Below are 6,221 nucleotides of genomic sequence, written 5' to 3'. Positions count from 1 at the left end.
AAGGGGGGGTACCTTTAGTCCCCACCATTTAGTGCCGGTTACAGAACCGGGACTAAAGGTCCTTACGAACCAGTACTAAAGGTTGTTTTTCTACTAGTGTCTATATTCAGTTTTCTGGCTCCGCACTGAGCAGAGTATATATTCAGAGTTCTGAAAGCAGAGTATGTATCCATCTAATCTATTGTCTTCTCTTGTTATGTACTGTTGGTAGCCAACAAACACATTAATTCCCATGGTGTTGGTTGTGTATATCCGATCAACTGAATCAATCAATCAATCAGTGTCTTAGTTGCCACGTCTTTTTGTTTTGGTAACATGGCAACCTAAACTTAGTAGATGTGGCCTGTGCTTTTTATTAAGTCAATGTGTTAGTTGCCACACTGATTGTTAGACAATTGTAGTTCGGTGTTCCGATGTACTGCCCTCAGTTGCCACATTGTTTATTTTACCAATATGGCAACTTGAATCTCCTACATGGCAAGTGCATTATTATGACGCAAACACATATCCAGTTGCCATGTTTTCGCACCTGCTGTTCAATTGGTTATTTTTTGCCTGTCTGTGCATGTTCAGCACATGGCAATTACAACCTTTTCACATGCTAAAACTGTGGGGTAAATGTGGCAGTTTTCATTTTCTGTTAATGATGATATCCAGTGATTCATTATTAGTGTATCACTTTCTGCATTTGTCTGATGTGTTTTCATTTCACACTAATGTGTTTTTGCTCTTTCTATAGCAAATATGGCTCGTGGCGACCATCAAGATGATGATGATGACTTCATGGAGCCACCGCCACAGAATCGTGGGGATGAGGTCACTCTTCTCCTATGTTTTAATATGATACTGAGTTTTCATTCTTCTGTCAGAACTAATTTTTACTACATTGCAACATGGCAACAAAATGATTCATTTTGTGTTATGCAAAAGAAGAAACGTTTGTGCAATAGGGCTTCGCAAGAACGCCTGACTATACTGACACAGGGATTTACTGATGATCAGAAGGCAGCTGCTCGTGAGATGGGTATGCAGGCTCTGATGATGGTTGAGTGTACAAACCTAGTAAATCCTGTATGTGACTGGCTCGGCGAGATATATGAGCCTGCTTCTAGGGAATTCGTGATTTCGGGACGCAGAAGATTGCCTTTGAATGAGGAATCCGTGTTCTGCACTTTGGGTGTCCCCCGTGGAGAAATCAAAGTCCCTTATGAAGTGAACAATAAGATTGAGGAAGCTTTGTTTGCCCATTTGTTTCCTGGAATGGCTTCCATGCCTAATATGATTGTTCTGGCAACTTCGCTGGAGGAGATGACAAGCCATGGCGAGGTTTTTAAGATGAAGTTGCTCATGTACTTGATCTCGGCTATATTTGCGCCTACCACATCTCTTTGCCCAAGCAACAAGTGCTTTCCTATCCTGGTGAATGCACTCTCTATATTCTTTTACATACAATCTTTTTGTTTTTGATGTCATGCAGAAGTTAGTCATTACCAGTTTTAATGTTTTTATTGAATGCCGACGCGGCATCTTTTCTGTCCCGAATTGTGTTTGTTCAGGCGAAGATGTTAAAAACATGAATTGGTGTAAATTCATTGCCGCCTTCCTGCATGATGCATTCTCAAATAAGATGTACCAAAAGGGATGTCGCTTGCATCTAATGGTATCTTCCCCCCCTACTCTTTATGCAAAAGTTCTTATCACGGTTCATTCTTTTCATAAATCAACATTTGCAGCTGTTAATAAGTGGCAACCGAACAATTTTTAGCATTTCAGTATCTCTGTTTGGCCATAGTTTGAACAAACCATAGTTCTTGATAGAGCTTTTATCAGATTTTTTTTATGGCAATCATAGTTGATCGTGAGTGGCAACCGTTTGTTATTTTTTGTTTTGTGACTTCTTCATGCCAAATTGAAGTTTGATTGATACATGGCAATTGTAGTTGGTGTTTTCAAGGCAATTTCATTTTTTCTAGTTATAGTACACATAGTGAACCACTTCCTATGTTCATTTCTAGTTATACAATCTGGATGGCAATTGCAGTGTTGAACTGGTGGCAACTAAGAATATAATAACATGGCAACTGTAACATAACATGCTTTCAACTAACAATATATGTAGGTTAAACCTAAGAACATATGTAGATGGCAAATCTCTTTGTTTTACTTTTTTTTTAAAACTTGTGACTCAAGGGGCATTGTACTACCAATGACGTTTAAACCGTGGTCATTTTCCTTTTCCTTTTTCCCCGCATTTCTATATGTTTTCTTTTGTCTGGACAACATTTGATCATTTTCATATTCTTATTTACTTGTTCGCTTTATTGTGCAAACCAGCTCATGTACGTCGATAGTCTTGATTTGTCCACTATCGAATTTACTAGGATAGGAGGCCCACCACCTGCACATATGTTTGTCGTCTCAGCGTGGACGTATGATGCTGTCAAGGTTGTAATTGCTGCAGACAGGGCTTCTAATACAAAATATAGGAAACTGCAGGTTAGTTGTGTCATCTTTTACACCGCCTAACCGCTTCCATCATGGCTAACGAGTCATAAAGAACTTGCCAACCATGGTTGGCTGCACATGGCAACCATAATTGTCTTGATACGGCAACTCTGCCGTTAACCGTTGAAACTCCTTTTTCTTCCTTGCAATCCATAATTATAGTCAGTGCTTCTTATTTTTCATTTTTGACTTCTTTAGTTGTTTTTGATATTTTTTTCCAATTGATGGCCAAGCATGCTATAGACTACAGTGTGTTTGGTTGGCCACAAAACTATGGCAAGCGGATGGATGTGCATTCAACTCCATCTTGTCCCGCTGAGGTGGTCAAGCATGTTTATTTGTATTCTGAAATTACATTTTATATTGCATTTTGATTGATGGTTGTTCTGCCTTATTTTTCCTAATCATGTGTCTCTAATCTGTTTTGTGGTTTGTTACTTTTTGTTTTCCGATCAGGCAAGGGCACCAGTTGAGCACCTAGTTGGGTAGTTTGTTTCTGGAATGACCAGCTTGCTTGGGAAGTTAGTCGAGGGTTGGACATCACTAAATGGTTCTGATAGCGATGCGCTTGCGAGGCACTTCACATCATTCATTGGAGAACGGACACATCGTCCAACTGGTTGTCGTGGCCGGTATGACTACAACAGCTCTCAGGAGCTTCCTGACACACAAGGTGATCTAGATGGGGATGGTTTTGGTGGCATTGACGCTGGTCTTGACAAGGATGGCGATGATGACATGGAGAATGTGCCGCATGACACTGACCATGATGAACGCCACGAAGATAATGTGAGGGGTGATACGTCTCCAACGTATCTATAACTTATGAAGTATTCATGCTATTATATTACCCGTTTTGGATGTTTATGGGCTTTATTATACACTTTTATATTATTTTTGGGACTAACCTATTAACCGGAGGCCCACCCCAAATTGTTGTTTTCTTGCCTATTTCAGTGTTTTGAAGAAAAGGAATATCAAACGGAGTCCAAACGGAATGAAACCTTCGGGAGAGTTATTTTTGGAATGGAAGCAATCCAGGAGACTTCGAGTAGACGTCAGGGAAGCTTCGAGGTGGCCACGAGGGTCAGGGGCACGCCCTACCCCCTGGGCGCGCCCCCGCCCTCGTGGGCCCCTCGTGGCTCCCCTGACCGACTTCTTTTGCCTATATATATATATATCCATATACCCCGAAAACATCCGAGAGCACCATAGATGAGGAGTTCCGCTGGCGCAAGCCTCTGTAGCCACCAAAAACCAATCGGGACCCTGTTCCGGCACCCTGCCGGAGGGGGGATCCCTCATCGGTGGCCATCTTCATCATCCCGTCGCTCTCCATGACGAGGAGGGAGTAGTTCACCCTCGGGGCTGAGGGTATGTACCAGTAGCTATGTGTTTGATCTCTCACTCTCGTGTTCATGATTCAACACGATCTTGATGTACCGCGAGCTTTGCTAATATAGTTGGAACTTATGATGTTTCTCCCCCTCTACTCTCTTGTAATGGATTGAGTTTTCCTTTGAAGTTATCTTATCGGATAGAGTCTTTAAGGATTTGAGAGCACTTGATGTATGTCTTGCATGTGCTTATCTGTGGTGACAATGGGATATTCACGTGATCTACTTGATGTATGTTTTGGTGATCAACTTGCAGGTTCAGTGACCTTGTGAACTTATGCATAGGGGTTGGCACACGTTTTCGTCTTGACTCTCCGGTAGAAAGTTTGGGGCACTCTTTGATGTTCTTTGTGTTAGTTGAATAGATGAATCTGAGATTGTGCGATCCATATCGTATAATCATACCCACGGATACTTGAGGTGACATTGGAGTATCTAGGTGACATTAGGGTTTTGGTTGATTTTTGTCTTAAGGTGTTATTCTAGTATGAACTCTTGAATAAATCGATCAGAAAGAATAACTTTGAGGTGGTTTCGTACCATACAATAATCTCTTTGTTTGTTCTCCGCTATTAGTGACTTTGGAGTGACTCTTTGTTGCATGTTGAGGGATAGTTATATGATCCAGTTATGTAATTATTGTTGAGAGAACTTGCACTAGTGAAAGTATGAACCTTAGGCCTTGTTTCCTAGCATTGCAATACAGTTTACGTCACTTTTATCATTAGTTACCTTGCTGTTTTTATATTTTCAGATTACAAATACCCATATCTACCATCCATATTGCACTTGTATCACCATCTCTTCGCCGAACTAGTGCACCTATACAATTTATCATTGTATTGGGTGTGTTGGGGACACAAGAGACTCTTTGTTATTTGGTTGCAGGGTTGCTTGAGAGAGACCATCTTCATCATACGCCTCCCACGGATTGATAAACCTTAGGTCATCCACTTGAGGGAAATTTGCTACTTTCGTACAAACCTCTGCACTTGGAGGCCCAACAACGTCTACAAGAAAAAGGTTGTTTAGTAGACATCAAGCTCTTTTCTGGCGCCGTTGCCGGGGAGGCGAGGTAAGCGGCACTAATACCCCGTCAACTAAGCTCTTTTCTGGCGCCGTTGCCGGGGCCGTAATTTGTCGATGCGGTGGTAGGGCTCTCTGGCTCTTGTGCCTCGGGCAACTGTATCATTTCTCGTGGTGATAACACTCCGGCTACCAGAGGCACCGTAGCTGAAGGGACGATTGAGTAATGAGGTCCATGCTCTATCACTCCACATATCATCCAAAACCAGAAGAAACTTCTTATTTCTGACCGCGTTGAGAAGGGCAGGGACAAGCATAGATATGTCTGGAGTCGCAGGGAGTTCTCCATTGGCAGCAGTGCTGGCCGACCTTAGTAGCTCAACCTCGCTGAAGTCCTGTGTGACGCTCAGCCACATCTTCTTTTCAAATTTGGGTTGCACTTCCTCGTCGTTAAAGACCTTCTTGGCAAGGGTGGTCTTCCCGATCCCACCGACACCGACGATGGCGGCCACCATGATACCATCGCTATCCTTTGTCAACTCCTCAACCAGTGCTCTTGTATCCTCTTCAATCTTCTCACCGACGATGCCGAGCGTTCCAACACCGGATCCGTCTTCCGGTCAGCCGCAGAAGGTCGGCCGGTCCTGTAGTCCTGGTAGGTCTCCAGCTTGATGAAGCTGAAGGCAGCACCCAATTTGCAGATGTCGTCTAGCCTCTTGTTGAGCTTCCTGATGCGGCTGCCAATGTCATGGGCGAACCTGGGGTGCCGCAAGCAGAAGAGCAGCGGGTTGCAGCAGGATGTGGGTGCTGCGTCCCGCCGACCCATGGCCTTGAGCTCGCAGAGGTCGAGGATGTTGGTCGCCTCGTACATGACACCCTTGAGCTTAGTGACCCACCCCTGCACCCTCCGGTCGGTGATGCGCTTCCTGTCGGCGAGGTAGTCCCTCGGGCTCTCCAGCTTGTCCTGCAGGCTGTCGATCTCGCCGGTGACGCCGAGCAGCATCCCCACGTCGTCCGCCGCCATCTGCTTGATCGTGTCGGCGATGTAGGACGCAAAGGCGTCCAGCACCATGGCCATGGTTGGTTTCTCCTTGGTTTGTCCTCAGACCAGCGAAGAAATTAATGGGTGATCCAACAGAGAGTGTGTGTGTGTTTGGCTTCCAGACTCGCTAGGAGATGTTGAAGAGGACGGTAGCAATTAGGCTGAAATGTGGTGCTCTGCCTTGCTGGTGGGTGATGGATCTGGATGCTTCGCCGGCTAAACAAGCCAGGCTGATGCTTAGCTATGGGCTC

The 6,221-nt window shown here is 44.3% G+C and overlaps 1 pseudogene; it reads right to left on the bottom strand.

Annotated features, from left to right (window-relative positions):
* Positions 1–4,975: 4,975 nt before the first annotated feature.
* LOC109750941 (putative disease resistance protein RGA4) lies at positions 4,976–6,006 on the bottom strand (annotated as a pseudogene).
* Between the last annotated feature and the right edge of the window lie 215 nt (positions 6,007–6,221).

Source organism: Aegilops tauschii, chromosome 7 (genome assembly GCF_002575655.3).
Source record: "Aegilops tauschii subsp. strangulata cultivar AL8/78 chromosome 7, Aet v6.0, whole genome shotgun sequence".
Taxonomy (NCBI): Eukaryota; Viridiplantae; Streptophyta; class Magnoliopsida; order Poales; family Poaceae; genus Aegilops; species Aegilops tauschii.
Note: the sequence above shows the minus strand (reverse complement) of the source record. Positions and strands in the feature narration are given on the sequence as shown.